Here is an 18,042-nt window from a genome sequence, read left to right on the forward strand (position 1 = left end):
GTCCATTGTTCAGATCATAGACAAATCCAATGATTGGATCAAAGCAGCAGCTGTCTACTTTGCATCTGAAAATAGCAGATGCAGTTCGATTGCTGCTCTTGAGTCTATGAAACAAACAATGATAGAAACACAAATAAAATGACTAAACAGATCTCCCCAGTGGAGTCGCCAATTTTTTGTGGGCAAAAATGCCTATGCAGGACGATCCTATCCACCTAAGGTGTGACAGTGCCTTAGCAACAAACAGAAACAGCTATTCTAGTATTCTTCCTTTATGAATTAAGAATGAAGAGAGATGGATGGACTAACTGGTGTCTTCCATTTGTCCCTCAATCCGGTTTCTCTTCTCTTTAGAGTTCCCAACTACTTGCCTTCTCACTCGCCCAACTTCAACAGGTTCCTGCAAGATCACAAGAAGGGAACACTACACAAAGACATAGATTCATATTCATAACTAGTTCAGGATTAGAAATAAACTAAACATACTAATGCAATCATACATCAAAGACACATCAGTATATAGGAGAAACCAAGATAGCTTTATTGATGAAATAACAAGGTTCAGGAGAAGATACAACCAAGAGAGTTCCAATCCAGCATCTACCTCCCAGCGAATGAAATCCTTTCTTCACCTCCCTTCAAAGCATTAAGCACCCAATGATTCCAATCTCAAACCAACAACAATTCTTTGCAATAACAAAATTCCAGCCTCCAGATCTCATGGAGGAGAGATCCATATATAGATGTTTGGAGAGAGGATGAGTCAGCTTGAGATCTGACTAGTGTCCTCTCTCTCTGTCAGTTCTTGCTTCCACTTGGAGACTAAGAGCCTCTTACTCATCACTTAGTCGAACACATCAAGGCAAGTGTCATGGAGGAAGATTCTGGAAGCTTCCACAGTCTTTACACCTCGCACAAAGGACCCTGCCATTTGTCATTTCCCGCTCAGCGCACCTTGATAGTGCTTCCACCTGCGTTGCAATGCAACTAGCCAGTGTAGCCTCTGCATTTCAACGGAGGCAGCTAGTGGAGCCTCTGAATTGATCCTGAATTGACTTGTTTTTTAGCAGTTTCTGGTGGAGAACTTCTGTGAATTGTTGTGGTTTGTTGGCCTTGTTCCTCTAGGGGTAGGAACAACATGTTTAGGGACTTTGGATCCCTTGGATTATGGACATTTCATGCTTATAGCTGTAAGGCACAAAAATGTCTATAACATTGTGGCTTGTTCCATGCAATCTGGATTTAACTCTGTAGGTGTGAGTTGTTCTGCAATGTCTGATGTGTCTAGAAATGGTGGGAAGTATGGTCGAAGGCGGTCCACATTAAACACTGGGTGCAAGCCAAGGAACGAGGGAATGCTGAGCTCAAATGCATTGTCTCCCATAGCCTTGGTAATGGTGTAAGGACCACATCAGAGTGGTCTAAGTTTCCGATAGGCTCCGGTAAGGCATTCCTTTTGCAAATGCAACCAGAATTTTTCACCCACCTGAAACTTGTGTGGCACCTGATGTTGATCATGTCGCTTCTTGTACTTGGAATTTGATTTCTCCAGAATCATGGACCTACTGGTGGATATGTTGGATGTGCTCAATGAATTTGTTTGCCTTATCAATTTCAAACTGGACATGAGCTGAATCTGCCTGAGTAGCTGCAAATGGCATGGCTACATCAATGGGACATAGTGGCTAGAATCCAAAGCCCACTTGAAAAGAGTTGTGGCTAGTCGAGCTGTGGAGAGCCCAGTTATAGTTGTGCTAGACATAGGGGAGGCTCTCATCCCATGTGTGTGGATTTTTTGAGTTGTACATGTGCAAAATGTGTACGATCATCCTGTTGACCACCTCTGTCTAGCCATCAGTTTGGGGATGGAAAGTTGTGGACTTAGTGAGCTTGGTGTCCAGCATCGACCAGAGACTGGAACAAAATGTATTGAGGAACCCGTTGTCCCGATCTAAGATGATAGACTATGGGATCCCAAAGTGTACCGACACTCATTCAAAGAAGAGTTTAGCAGTGGCTTCCACTCTGATATTCTTCTTGCAAGCCTCCATAATGGCCATCTTTGAGAATTTGTTGATGACCACAGACACATAGTCATTTCCATGCTTAGTAGAAGGAAGGCCTGACATGTAATCCATGGAGATGGATTCCCAAGGTTGACTAGGGGTAGGCAACAGAGTATAGAGGCCTTGCTTCTTGATGTTTGGTTTGACAATGGCACAAGCAGTGCAAGATCTGATGTACTTCCCAACATCGTGTCGAAGATTCAGCCAATAGAAATACTTCTACAATACTTCCACCGTTTTCTCAATCCTGAAATGCCCAGCGGCCCGATTGTAGTGTGCTTCCCAAATCATCTTGGAATGCTCAATTGAAGGAACACAAACATGTCCCAGGTGGCATAATAGGGCATCCTGGAGGTGAAAGCAAATATCTGGAACTTACTGACCCTCCAAGGGCGTCTAGTATGTGTGGTTGAATTCTGGGTCGCTTTTGTAGAGAAGTGGCCAATCAGAAGTCTTGTGCCCACAAGAGTTGAGAACGGTGGTTAACACCATGATCGGTGGTCAGCTGAGGCAATCTACAACACTATTGGTGTTTCCCTTCTTATACTTGATATTCAAATGGAATGGTTGCAGGTATGTGGACCACTTCTGATGGAAATCATTCTGCGACCTCCCTTGCATCTACATGAACTGCAGGGTCCTGTGCTCTGTGTGGATGATCGTTTCCTTCCCCAAAATGTAATGCTTCCATTTTTTGGTAGGCCTGCACAATGGAATACATATCTTTGTCATAAGTGGGATACTTTCGAACTGTGTATGAAAGTGTCTCACTGTGATATGCCACTAGATGCCCCTGTTGAGTAAGGACTGCCTCAATAACATAGTCAGAGTCATTTGTCTCAATCTCAAATGCATGATGCAAGTTTGGTAATGTGAGCACTGGTGCAGAGAAGAGGAGATGTTTCAACTCTGTGAATGCCTTCTGTTGAGATTCAGACCAAAATAATTTTTCTTTTGCTCCTCCCTTGGTGTCTTGACTCAAGGGCCAAGTGATATGAGAGAATCCTAACACGAACCTGCGGTAGAAATTGGCAAGACCCAAAATGCGGAGCTCTGTCAGAGTGGTTCGAGCTGGTCAATCTCGAATGACTTGGATCTTGCCTGGATCCACATGCACCCCCCGTTAATCAATAATGTATCCCAAATACTGAACCTGGGTCATGCCAAAAGTGCATTTCTCCAAATTGGCACATAGCTTGTGTTTTTGCAATGTTTGGAGAACCTGTCGGATGTGGTGGAGGTGCTCTTCCCAACTCTGGCTAAAGATCAATATGTCATCTAAGTATACCACTACAAATGAGTTGGTGAATGGCTGCAAGATGTCATCCATCAGCCTCATGAAAGTTGTAGGAGCATTCATCAACCCAAAAGGCATAACCAACCATTCGAAAAGGCCCTCCTTAGCTTTGAACTCAGTCTTCCACACATCAGAGGGTTCGATTGGTACCTGGTGATATCCTGATTTCAAGTCGATCTTGCTAAAATATTTCCCCCCTTCAGTTGGTCCATAAGGTCATCAATCTGTAGGATCGGATACCTATTCCAGATAGTGATATTGTTCAGCGCCCAATAGTCAATACAGAGTCTCAAAGTCCCATCCTTATTTTGTACCAACATGATCGGGTTCCCATATGGCGATGAACTCGGAGGGATGTGGCCTTTCTATAGCAGCTCTTAAATCTGCCTCTTGATTTCGTTGTTCTCCAGAATGGAGTGTCGATAGATTGGTCCATTGGAAAGTGGCACACCTGGGGTCAGATCAATGGAGTGCTTGACCTAATAGTACAGAGGCACCCCTGCAGGGTAGGTGAAGATGTCCTCGTACTCCTCCACGACCTTGATCATCTATTGTTATTGTGCAGAGGGGCCTTGTCTGGAGGTCATGGCCACCATCTTCTTCTTTCCCTGAGGGCGTATCATCAAGAAAACAAATTTCCCAGTTTTGGAAATGAGCTTACTGTATTGTTTTTCAATAACCAAAGAGATGGCAGTAGGCGGTGCTACCTCCAGTATCATTTACAACTTATTTCCCAAAGTAACAATAATAGCATGAGGCCTTGACTCATACACAGCGTGTTGCTTCCATAAGTATGTCTAACCTAATAATACATCACAAACACCAAGGGGAGCAATGTCACATAATACCTCATCTATGAAGGGCTTGATGTTGTATGGAAGGCACTGTTGGCTCACGCAAAGATCTCATCCTTGGTGAAGCCACCCGATGGTGTATGGTTTTGGATGTGCTATGGTTGGTAATCCCAGCCGCTTCACGACCTCTGCTGAAATGAGGTTCTTTTGGCTCCCGCTGTCGACAATGACCTATAGCGGGGAAACCTTTACCCATATATGGGAGTGGAAGATGTGATTCTTCTCCTCTGGATCCTCGGGTTCCTCCCTTTGGATCTTTGTGGTGGCAATGGTGGCATTGGCCTCCGCATTAATAATCTGCTTCCCTTTGTCATTCCCTTTGTCGGGTTCTAACTCAGAGTCGATGCATATGATTCTGAAGCCTTTAGCTCGACCACGTGTGACTACTTGGCCTGACATTCACTTGTGTTGTGAGTGGAGATCTTATGGAACTCACACCACTTTCCCGTGTCCTTCTTCGGCTTCACGGTGTTGTTTTTTGCTTGCGGCTTTGGCAGGTTGTCCTAGGCCGCCCCGATTTAGCTTTGTCCTTTGTTCTGCATTTTGGGGGCACCTTTCCCTTGCTTCTGATTCACAGATCCAAAGTCTCGCTTCTTATGTATAAAATTTTGCTCAATCTTGACGGCATATCGATATGTCATGCCGAGCGAGGAGATGTCCAGGAACTCCATCTCTTCCTAGATGTACCTATGTAGGTAACCGTGGTACTTGAGAACCAAACGCTTCTTAGAATCCTTGATACCCAATTTCATGTGAAGGCTATGAAAAAAATTGGTAAACTCTGACACATCTTGGTCCATTCCCTGTCGCGGCATTGTCCACTCGATGTATTTATCCTCATAGCTCCCGACAGGGTAGCACTACTCCTTAATGGCATCCCGGAATGATTTCCAAGTGGGTGCGGCTAAAAACAGTGAGTTCATACTTTCATCCTTCTGCTCACAGTAGGTTTCCCACTAACCCTTGACGTGGGGGGCTGCTTTGAGAAGTGAAAAAGTGATCTTTTCCCGGCTGGAAAAATCATGAACAGAAAAATATCCTTCTAGTAGATTTAACCATTTATCTATAGTGTCTGCATCTATTTGACCCTCAAATATGGGAATGTCAAAGTTAACTTGTACCTTAAAGGGTGTGCTTCCAGAGTAGCTATCGTAAGTAGATGTGTCGCCCTTGGGTAGTCACTGAAGGATCTAGGCAAAGTTGTCCATGGTCACGTTCCTTTGTCGCTCAAGAGCTTCTTTGAGCAATATTTTTATAGGATCTCTTGCCCCCTCATATTTATTTTCATCTTCCATCGGAGGCCATCAGGATTTGCGACGCTGGTCTTGCAAAGGTTTGACCAATTCAAGCCCTAACTCCTTATATCTCGACCTCGTTGGGGACATGCAAAGAAAAACAGAGAAAGAGCAGACCACTCTGATACCACTGATCCAGATTTAAACAGGAATGCAACAAATTACAAATTTAACCATAAATACAAAGATTCTGTAGAAATAACACTTCATTTCATTAATATCAAATACTAAAATATGCTTACAGACAGAATGGAAATAAGACTAGCATAGGCTATGGTAGCTTATCTCTGAGAAGAGATGTGGCAGCTACATGCCTCTGAACTATATTATAATGAGGCTCAAAGGCATATCTATTGTTGAGAAACAATGGAAAACCCTAAACATCCAAAATCCTAACCCTAGGAGATGAAGCGCCAAACTATGGGCCCCGTTTGGGTAAATTGGTACATCAACTTCCCGGGGTCATAACTTTGGCATATGATCTCCGTTTGATGCGTACAATACCTCGCTAGAAAGATCTATCCAAGGAATACAACTTTTGAGTGAGAAACATTAGTCCAACCCATTTTGTTCCCAGTTGTTACACAAAAATATCGTCATCATGATTATTTGCAGTCAGTATGGGTCTATCATCACTTGTACTGTCCTCCTAAGCAAGTCTCAGACCTCAGCTCTCCAAATCAAGCTTAGAAATGAGAGAAAGACATTAAAAATCAATGTAACTCTGGTTCCGCACTTTCTCTCATGGTCACCTGCGGTCCCGCACCTTCTGTGTCCAAAAACTGCGGACCTGCCCGCTCTGTCCCTAATGGTGTAGGTGCGGACCCCTGTGAAAGTCAAAAGGCGCAAGTTTTATCTTAAAAAACTCACTTTGGGTTAATTCTAGAGGTTTCTAGAAGGAATTTTGACGTGGATTGTTCGCTCTGAGGTGGTTCATGCATCCCAAAAGAGAAGGAGCTAATCCCTTGATGAGAGGAGCTATCCCTTTGAAGGAGGGATTTATCCCTTTGAAGGAGGGCCTAGTAACCTCCCTCCATTGCACTATAAATATAGGCATTGTGCTGGTTGCTAGAGAGGTTAGAAGCTGAACATTTTTGAGGGTAAATGCTGGTGAAATCAAGACTTCCTAATTAAGCCTAAAGAGGAGAGATCACATACCTTTTTTGGTTTCATTGGGGAGTGAGTGAAACTTGTCAAAGTAGAGGAGACTTCTTGCTGGACCCTGGGAGGAGCTTGTACAGCGTCAAGGCAAAGGTTGTAAGGTTCTTCTTCTTTTGAATTATATAATCAAACTCATTTTTCTCAACAAGTATCTTATGTTATTTGTTTCATGGACTCCTTGACTTTCATGTTAAATATGTTTTATGCAATTGGCTTTTCAGGTGCTATTTAATTTGTTTGCCTTGTTTGTGTTTGCAGATTCGTGAAAAGGAGCTCATTTGGATCGAAGGAGCGAGGGCATCCACAAGCTAGCGTTGGACCTAAGGTAGGCCCTAAAAACACTTGTTTGCTATTGTCTATCAAAGCATATTTAGAGAAAGATAGTGCCTGGTTGGTTTGCTTGTCATTAGGTCTTCTTTAGATTCTAGGAATGTCTATCTTGTCCGCAAGATCGACTTATTCCGTGTGACAAAATGGCGACTCTGCTGGGGACTTGATTATTTTCCTTGTTTTACTTTGACCTGAGAAACTCTATTTTTGTTTCTGTTTTTGGCTTGTTGTGTGTAAAATTGGGTAGAGTTTGTAGATCCAGGGTTATTTTTTGTTTTTCATTGCTTTGGGAGAGGACCGCACCCTAGCCGTTTGACACAGTGCGTACTTACCCGCAGCTTGGATTTTAGCACAGAGCGGGACCGCACCTGTGCCAACTGTGGACCTGCGGACCCTGTCAAAATTTTGAAAACCCTAAAATTTCCTGTCAGTCAGCTTAGTTTGTCTTTAGAAATTGTTATCCACTGCCCAGACCTGCATATAACTTGTCAGAAGCTTTCCTTGGATTGATTTCGTCAGTGTTAGGGTTTTAGGTGAAATTCCTAGGAGTTTTGCTTGTTGGGTTTGTTTTTCATTTTGGTTGTGTAGTGGCTCTGAGCTTAGAAGCTGTAGGGACTTTAGATTACCTTAGTATCTACCAGCCTTCTTATGAGTCTGACCATGTATGAAATCTCCCCTTGCTGAGGAATCCGCTTTGTATTTTCTCATTTCAAAACTTCGAAAAGCTTGTGTTTGAGAGTTTGGATTTTCATTTAAAAAAAAAAAAAGAAAACGAAATTGGTTGTTCTTGACTGATTTGTGATTCTGCATGAATTAGTCCTTAGCTTACATCTAGCTGAGTAAAACATCCTCTAAAAAGACTTTTAGTAGGCTTTGACTTCAAATAGGTTTTTATAGTTTGTAGCTCTCAAAGTTAGTTATTTTTATTAGTTTTGAGTGTTTTATTTACAAAATATAAAAAAAAAAAATCTCTTTTGAAAAAGTTTGTTTTTTGTAGTGATTGAGTGCTTTGAAACGAAAAGGGAAATTTTTGTGAAATAATTAGTTGTCTCGTTTTGAGTGCTTTGGAAAGGAAAGGCTCTTCTTTTAATTTGTTTAATTGAGAAAGATTTGTGTTTACAAAGTATTTGCATTCTCAAACTCTTTCTTAGTTTAGAAGTTCATCGAAGAAAAAAAGATTGTTTGGATCATCTTAGGTGCATTTTTAGTGATTTTGAGTCGAGTCTTCATACCATGAGTTTCATCTCCGCACCTTTGGACTTAAACAAAAACCACTAAAATTAACGCTTAAAGTAAAATTCACCTAGTAACATTTTTATTTCTAGGGCTCTGATACACCAACTTAGCTTAGGCTAGTGTCTTGGAGTAGGAGAGTAATTAACTCTACAAGACAGTAAAAACAAACAAGTAGTTGTATCTTGTGGTAGGGAAGAAATCCAATTGTTGCATTTATGCTCTGCGAAAGCTCCTCTTAAAGGAGAAGCACGAGAACGTGTCTGAACCAGTGTGGGAATCAATCCTTCCTCATTGGGAACGACGCCAGATATTCACGTATTACAAACGGTAAACCTCGGATTAACCATTGTCGAGGAGCCTGGGGTCACTTGTTGGTAAACCTTGGATTATGTCAAGGAACCTTCAAGGGGATTAAGCTTGCTACTTTGCCCTTGCGTGCGTATCGGATCGTAGACTGTTCCCCCACATGTATTTGTCTCAGTTGGTAACCTTAGTGGCCATATTCTTTAGGACTCTTCCTAAGGTGACAGTGGTGGGAAGATCCCACTGTACCTGGAGCAGACGTCAGCTAGACTCACTTGGATTTTCTGGGGGGTTCACTTCACTCGAGACGGTTAAGTGGAGGAACTTGTGCCAGTCTATTCATTAAGCAGGTTGCCGGGGTAACTGTTCCAACCACCATTTCTGTACTGAACTCTGCGACGTTGGATTTCATCACCAACTAGTGTTTTCGGTCCGGAAAGTTACTGTTTGTGTGTGTTTGATCTCCTAGATTCTTTAGGCGTATGATTCAAATTTGTTTGGTTCTTTAGAGACTTTAGGTTCTTTTCATTGACATTTTACTTTGTTTGCGTGTGAAGTAGTTAAAAGTCTTTAACTGTGGCTGAATTACCAAGACAGTCTCGTAGACTTCGGGGCCAGTCTCCTGAGATTATAAACGTGGCAGAGTTACAGAGGAAGTCCCGTAGACTTCAGGGCCAACCTCCTGAGGAAGTACCAAGCCAACTTGAAGGCTTAAAAGTCCTCGTAACTCCTAGAGACAGTAGAGTTGGGTCACCGGAAGAAGGAGAATCTTCTTTGATAGTACATCCTGATTTTCAAACGCTAGTAGCAGAATATAATCCGCAGTCAGTGTCTGTCTCCGAAATTGTTGGTAGCTTTTCATCTACTAGCGATATAGGTGAAGAACCCGAAATATCCGAGCCTGAAAGTGAATTTGTTGCTACTCCGACATCGGGGTTTGTTTCTCCATCTTTTAGTGGTCCTGGTTCACCTAGGGTAGAAAGAGTAATCACTCAAGATCTTCCTTCTGGATTGATTTCTATTGAATAACTTGCTCCGAAAGAAGAAGAAGTAGGCATCCCTATCCCTGAAAATCAACCTACTATTGAATTAAAGGAGCGTGAATCAATTTTTTACAGTCCACCTAGGAGTAGTTCTTGGTATCTTCTTTGACTAATTATTTAGAAAACTCAGGGTTAAGTTTTTCACCACCTCGTGCTCCTTATCACTCAACACCTAGAGGTTTTTACACTCCCGTCAATATGGCAAGACAGTCGTCCATGTTTACTCAATCACCTGAATCCTTTTTGTACGGCGGTCCATCTGTTCCCTCTGGGTATTAGTCTCTTTCTGGTACTTTTTTGGGAGCATCTCCTCAACCCATTTAGCAAGGGTTATTAACTGGAAGCAATGGTACAAAGCCGTTGAGCGTAGAAGAAATTCTTATGATGTCAGGTTCCATTCCCAATCCTCAACCTCAAGGTGGCCAGTTACCGCCTGGGGGGCAGCCTCAATTAACGCCTGGGGGGCAACCTCAAGGTACACAATTTGCATCTGGGGGGCAACCTCAAGCACAGTACATACCTACGGGACAGTACGTTCCTCAAGGTCAACCCCAGACTCAATATGTACCCCAAGGTCAACCCCAGTATCAATTTATACCTCAAGGTCAACCCTAGTATCAGTATGTGCCTCAAGCGTATCAACCCCAAGGTCAATACTCGAACCAAGGTTTCCGACCACCCCAAGGTCAAACGTTTGTTCAAGGAACGGGAAATGTACCTTTCAATTATCAATCCTACCCTCAACCTAGTTATGGTCTTCAGTATTCTCAACCAGTTATGGGTCAGTACCCTGGAATGAATATAGTGTGGGATTCATCGCAAACCCAACAGGTGTTGCAGCCAAGTGTACATTTGTCATCTCAAACTAGACAACCCTTAGTTTCTGGTACATCCCAGCAACCAGTCTAGTCTAACATTCAAACTTCTGTACCTTCGGTAGTTTCTCAGCCTGGGCCTAATACACCTCGTACTCCGCCTCAAACGACTACTACAACTGCCGCTACATTTGTTCAATCTACCCCACCTACTTCTGGAGTATTGACAGCTCCGGTTTCTACTACAACTGCCGCTACATCTGTTCAATCTACCCCACCTACTTCTGGAGTATTGACAGCTCCGGTTTCTACTGTTCCTGTATCTACTCCTCAAACATCTTTACCACCGTCTGGATCTACGATTCAAACTTCGGTTCAGATGCCTGTAGGACAACCTGGTTTAAGTACGGTCGTCACAAGTCAACCACAATTCACCTATCAACCGTACCAGGGACAATACCAATTCAGTCCTGCTGTCCAACAGCCAGTTTATCAGTATCAACTGTATCCTGGGTACACTTCTCAACAACCCCAGTACGGTCCGGTTAATCCTGGTTTTCCGGGAGGATACAATATCCTGAACGCGATTCCTATTCCTAGTTATCCTGGATATCCTCCTCCTGGGGCTGGTCTTATGACCCAGAGTTTTAGGGATCCTAATCGGCAGTTACCATTTATCGCAACTTTGGACTTGCCTGACTTTTCACACCTAACGAACGATCCCATTAATTATCTTCCGTTTTGGCCGCCAATGCCGAATAAGTTGCCCAGTGACATTCCCAAGTTTGAAGGTAAATCAGGAGAGGATCCGTCCAACCATGTGATGACTTACCACCTCTGGTGTGCATCTAACTCCATCACAGATGATTCGATCTGTCTTAGACTTTTCTAGCGCACTCTAATTGGTCTCGCGGCCAAGTGGTACATTGAGTTACCGCGAGGCACTTTTTATAATTTTAGTCAGTTAGCTACCTCGTTTCTAACTCATTTTTAGTTGCCAGTCCGATATGACAATGGCACGGAATTGTTAACTTCGCTAAAACAATCGACATCCACGTACATTTCAGATCATATTCACGAGTGGAGACGTCGACGCCGTTTAGTGAAGGTATTTATTCCGGATCAAATGTTAGCTGAGTGGTTTGTAAAATCTTTGTTGTCAAAGATCACTGAAGATGTTGCTAAAGACGGAGTTGTTACTGAGGAGCAAGTCATTGCTCAAGCACAGTACCTTGACTTGGTCTATACTCAGTTAGGTACGTTACATGAAAAAATCCCTGATCTTCCCAAGTCAAATCAAATCGCTGCAGCTCCTTCGGGATCTCATGCCGCCGATGGTATGATCGGCACGGTTAACACTAAAAGTAAGAAGAAGTCTTCCAAGAATTCTTCTCCTATCATAACCTTGCCTGATTCCCCAACAGGAGATTCTTCTGCAGAGATTTCCGCCGATATTCACGTTGTAGAGTCATCTACAGCCAAATCAAAATCTGGTGGGAAGAAGAAAGGAAAGAAGAAGAATAAAACGGACAAAAGTTCAAAGGAGAAACCTGAAAAGGCAGAATCCAATGACGGAAAGCGCAAACCTCGTTATCCTTGTCTCATTTGTGACGATGAACATTTTACAAGAGACTGCCCTCATCGTGCAGAGGTTGCGAAGATTGTCAAGGGTTCCCAAACTCCTGCTATTTTGAAGGATCCTTTTCCGGCTCAAGACAGCAAGATGATAGGTTCATCCTCGAGTGCCAATGAAGAACCCATACTGATGATGTCCCATGTTAGAATTGCGACTCGATCGCAAGATTATGGTAGTAAGAGTCCTGATGATGGTAAAGAAGCAGAATCTTCTCATTCTAATCCATCAACCTCAACTCCCGGTTCCGATCCACTACAGATCAAGAAACCTAATCCAGACTTAGTAATCAAACCACCCGCCAAGGGTATATTTCGAAAGTCAGCTTTCAATCCACATACGAGAGCGGCTCAAAATTATAACATTGTTGAGGATTTAGCTGTTTCACCCTTGGCAATGTCGGCTTTGGAAGTGCTGCAATCATGCCCAACACAACGTAAATTACTTTTGTCGGCTATAGGAGCTGTTGATATTCAGGACCCGAACCTAATAATTTTCGATCTAGAAAATAGTACACCATGTTTGCCTCATCAAATGGCTTTCCAGATACCAGTGATAGTAAAAAACAGGCCTATTCATCGGACTGTAATTGATGAGGGAGCTTCAACGTGTATTATGTCGATACAGTGTTGGAGATCGCTTGGTTCTCCTTCACTAAATCAATCCCCGATGATTCTAAAGGCCTTTGATGGCCGTGGGTTTCATCCTTTTGGCATTCTACAGGATTTGCCTATAGGGGTTGAAGGAAAAACCGTTAGTCTAGATGTGGAGGTGGTTGATGCCCCTCTAGACTACAACCTTCTCTTGGGTCGAAGTTGGTCTTACGCTATGACAACGGTCGTTTCATCGGTCTTTCGAGTAATAAAATTTCCACACAATGGAAAGATCGTGACAATAGACCAGCTGGCTTAATTTTCATCCGACCTAGCCTCTTCGGAGAGTATTCAGCATGTTTGGTAAAACGACTATCCCATATGAGGATGTTGGAGTAGGATTAGTTAAAGATGCCGGTTTACTGGGAACTTTTCCTTTTCCTCCAATCAATGCATCATCTTCATTTGCAACCATTCATATGATTACATCAGACACCATTGTTTATGATGATCCTTGGATCATTCCTTTTGAATCTGAGATACACTCATTTGGTGATTCCATGCCTTTGAGTCCATATGAAATTGCCTATGAAGCTGTGCAGTCGTTTGCTGACTCGTTTTCAACCAGAAATGACTTAATGAATGTGGTCTGTGAGGAATCACTTTTCACATCAACCTCGGATTTAACTACGTTTTCTGAACTTGTTCACTCTGATGAGCAAATTCGTGAAATCCTATGTGTAGATGATTTACCATGGGAAGATCTCCATCACCGATCTTTGTTTTTACCTGAGGATGATCGTTTTGAAAATGATTTCTCATCAATCTTTACAACCGAATATGTCAAGGAACCTCAGAATCCAATGAAACATCCCGATTCAGAGTTAAATTTGGGGAACATCTCTCAAACTATTCCTATTGACATTTTGGTTAAGCCCGGAATTGTTGAAAACATTCATATAGGTGCCTCGTGTACAGATGACGAAATTCAATTATATAAGGCCCTATTTCAAGAATTCCGCGACGTGTTTTCCTGGTCCTATGAGGAAATGCCAGGAATTGATCCCACGATTGTTTTTCATGAGATCAAAACTTACCCGGACGCTAAACCTGTCCGGCAACGTTTGCGTCAGATTCACCCGCGAAAAGCTGTTGCAATTAAAGTAGAAGTTGAAAAACTATTGAAAGCAGGTTTCATTTATCCGATCCCTTTAACGGATTGGGTATCGAATATTGTTCCGGTTAACAAAAAACAGGGAACAATAAGAATATGCATCGACTATAGGGACATTAATTGAGCCTGTCCAAAGGACAATTACCCAACTCCCTATATCGATCAAATCATTGATGATTGTGCCGGCAGCAAATTATTTTCCTTCATGGACGGTTTTTCCGGATACAATCAAATCAATATTCTACCTGCCGATCAACCAAAAACAGCTTTCATTTGTCCATGGGGGACATTTGCTTATTGCAAATTACCTTTTGGGCTTAAGAATGCCGGAGCAACTTTTCAAAGGGCGATGTCTTATGCGTTTCATGACATCAAACACATTGTGCAACCCTATCTCGATGACTTTCCTGCTCATTCATTACATCGAGCTGATCACCCCGTCCATTTACGAGCAATCTTTATGAGGTGTAGGCATTATCGGATTCGGTTGAACCCACACAAATGTGTCTTCTGTATAGAAACGGGTCGATTGCTGGGGTTTGTAGTTTCGAAAGCCGACATTCGCGTTGATCCCTCGAAGGTCGAAGCTATCATCAAATTGCCTCCTCCTTCGAGTCTTCGCCAACTCCAAAGTTTGCAGGGGAAAGCAAACTTTTTACGACGATTCATTCCTAACTACGCCGAGGTTACAAAGGGTTTTACCCGGTTGTTGAAGAAAAACACTCAATTCTATTGGGATGAGATAGCTCAGAAACCTTTTGATGCACTCAAACAGGCGTTGACCCATGCACCGTTGTTGCATCCTCCCAACTACAACCAGGATTACTTCTTGTATCTCGCCGCCTCTCATTCCACCATTGGGATGGTCTTAGTTCAGGAAGATGAATCAGGAACAGAACATGTGATATATTACCTCAGTCGCACGCTAAACCCAACTGAGCTAAAATACTCACATGTGGAGAAATTGGCATTGGCAGCTGTGCAAGCTGTCCAACGTTTCCGTCACTACATTCTACTATGTAAAACTACGGTAATTTCGGATTGCAACCCTATGCTCTACATTTTGACCAAGCAATTACTAGGGGGCAAGTACTCTAAATGGATCATTATCCTGCAAGAGTTCGACTTGGAGTTCGAGAAATCTAAGTCTAAGAAATCTTTAGTTTTTGCGGAATTAATGTGTGACTTCCCACGTGCTGACACAGAAACTGTGGCGGAGGAACCCATTGCGGATGAATCCTTGTTTCTAATCAGCACTTTAGATCCGTGGTATGGGGATATCATTGTTTATCTCCAGACCCAATCCTTTCGGCCAGAAATTTCAAGGTCAGAATGTCGGAAAATTTGATTCCAGTCCCAACAATTCAGGATTATCGGAGATACTCTTTATCGCCATGGGGCGGACTCTATTTTTCGACGTTGCTTAACTCACGAGGAAGCTGAAAGGGTTCTAAATGACTGTCACTCTGGAGCGTGTGGCGGTCATATGTCTGGGTTTGCCACAGCCCAAAAGATATTGCACGCTGGCTACTTCTGGCCGTCTTTATTTAAAGATTGTATTACGGCGGTCCGAAAATGCCACAACTGCCAGATTTTTGATCGTAAGATGCACGCTCCACCTTCTCCTCTCCATCCTATAATTTCCGTTGTTCCTTTTGCCAAATGGGGTATCGATTTTATTATATGTAACCCTCACTCGGCCGGGGGGCATGCGTATATCATCCTTGCGGTTGATTATTTTACTAAGTGGGCCGAGGCGATGCCTACATTCGAGGCAGACGGCAAGACAGCTGCAATTTTCGTGTTCAATCATATAATTGCTAGGTTTGGTGTCTCGCAAGCAATAATCACTGATCATGGGCGTCATTTTCGAAACGTTATGATGACCGAACTTACAGGCCAGCTTGGTTTACGTCACGATAGTTCAACCCCTTATTATCCACAAGCGAATGGTCTGGTTGAATCCATCAACAAAGTTTTAGTTATCATGATCCGACGAATCATTGGGATTCATCGGTCGAATTGGCACAACATGCTATTTTCAGCGCTTTGGGCGTACCGAACTTCAGTAAAAACATCAACAGGGTTCACTCCTTTCCAACTAGTCTATGGTTTGGAAGCCGTGTTACCCATTGAATTCGAAATCCCGTCACTGCAAATGGCCATCGAGTTACTTCCAGCCACTTCCAAAGAAGAAAAGCGTTTGTTATACTTAGCTCAATTAGATAAGAATCGACGTGATGTTGCATTGGCAATCGAGACTCACGCAAAACAAATGAAAGCTCAGTATGATCGAAATGTGACCCCTCGAAATTTTTCGGAAGGAGATCTAGTCTTAGTGTATGATCAAGCTAATGATAAATTAGGCGCTGGAAAATTCGTTCCTATGTGGCATGGTCCCTATGTTGTCAAGCGAAAACTAGCCAAAGGGGCTTATGAATTGGTAGACTTTGATGGGGACTCTTTGGGTAAACCCAGAAATAGCCTTTACTTAAAGAGGTATTATGCTTAAAAGAATGGGTACGGAGATTTTTAGTTAGGATAGTTTTTCTTTCTAGCTGGTGTGTTTTAGTTTAAACAGTGTGCTTAGCTTAGAGAGTGTTTTTCGTCATTTTTCCTGCTTATCTTGGTTTTACTCTTGATATTCCAGATGTCGATGCCTCTCCAAACATACATTGGTTTCACTAATGGTGCTTGTCGTAATACACAGAACATCTCTTCCGCAGCTTGGGTTATATATTCACCCTCTGACGAGTTAGTATCTATGCATGGGGTAAGCCTCGGTCAAACAACGAACAACATTGCCGAGTACAGTGCAGTGATTGAGTTATTATCTGAATCTATTTCATTTGGGATTCGGAGTTTGATAGTGAGGTTAGATTCTGAACTCATTGTATTACAGCTTAATAGAGTGTATGCCATTAGAAATTCAGTGTTATTAAGATTATTTTTGAGAGTGCGTCTCTTGGAACGTGAGTTTAATTACATTGAATATCAACATATTCCAAGGTCTTTAAATACATTAGCAGATGCAATTTCTTCTCGAATGTTAAATAGACATTTGCAATAATCATACATGTAAATTTAAAATCATTCCATAACATGATTAACAAGATAAAGCCAGTAATAGTGATATATATATATAGGAGTGTGTCAAAAAATACATCGTCTTCGATCATAGGTTGAAAAACACCTTATAATCGGCAAAAATGATAAGTACAAAAAACAAAAATGTCACATGTGCCCACTATAGGCGATCATCCTATCACTGGTGATGATCTCTATAAGAAACCACTGCACGGGCCACCTTGCAAAGGAACCTCCTAAAAGGTCCCGGGACTCCAATCACATAGCGCTGAAGTCGACGAGGAATGTCGTCTATAGTGGTCTCAGGAATATCTTCTGTCAAGCGCTCGAGATGACCCTCCAACTCGGCCAAAACCTCTGCTGACTCGTCTTGTGGGGCTGGTGCGGGTGCAACTGGTTGTTTTCTCTCGAAAGGCAGGAGAGCGACTGGTCGCTGTGGACCCACATTTGCATTTTAAAATTTTTACTATCAGTTTTGAGACGATGGAAAAATAAATAAAAAATTAAAATAGGAAAATGTTGAAAAGGATTTTACCTGACTCATCCCACTGCTCTCCTGGTGGAAGAACCATGTATGGGTCACCACAAAAATCTATCCCAGCATAAGGAAAGTCCTGAATGGAAAAGACCTGGTTTTCCAGCCATTGGAAATACTCAGGTTTGAAACGAGCAACCTCTGTCCTCTCGTCCAGGTGACGGGCCATCACTGCGACCCATCGCATTAGTATGGGCTCTCGAGGAAGCCTAGCTCCAACAGTAAGGTGTTGTGGGATCAGCATAGGAACCCTCTCCAGGCCAAAACTCACGACCAAAGCCCCATAACCAAAGGTCTTTAGTCGTCCGTTCTTGGCCCTGGTCAGTTGGCCTTTCACATTGGCCAACACGGCATCGCACCAGTTGAAGATGGTGCCTCGGGAGCAATCAACTGCCATACGCATCTGGGATCCGGTGGCAATATGTAATGCGGCAGCTCCGCAAAGTCTGGTGACGGTAAACGCAATCACCATAAGTTCAGGACGGGATATCGTCTTTATGTCTATCCCTTTGTCTCTAGCCTGGCTGTTGCAGTACTCTAGCCGGAGGCTATCGACAGACTGGCCACCTAGCCTAGTCCCGTGCAGAGTCAAGTCTTCGCCTCTCTTGGGCAAACCAGTC

Source organism: Pinus tabuliformis, chromosome 4_1 (genome assembly GCF_031772625.1).
Source record: "Pinus tabuliformis cultivar Carrire ecotype Pingquan chromosome 4_1, CPIR1, whole genome shotgun sequence".
NCBI classification, from domain to species: Eukaryota; Viridiplantae; Streptophyta; class Pinopsida; order Pinales; family Pinaceae; genus Pinus; species Pinus tabuliformis.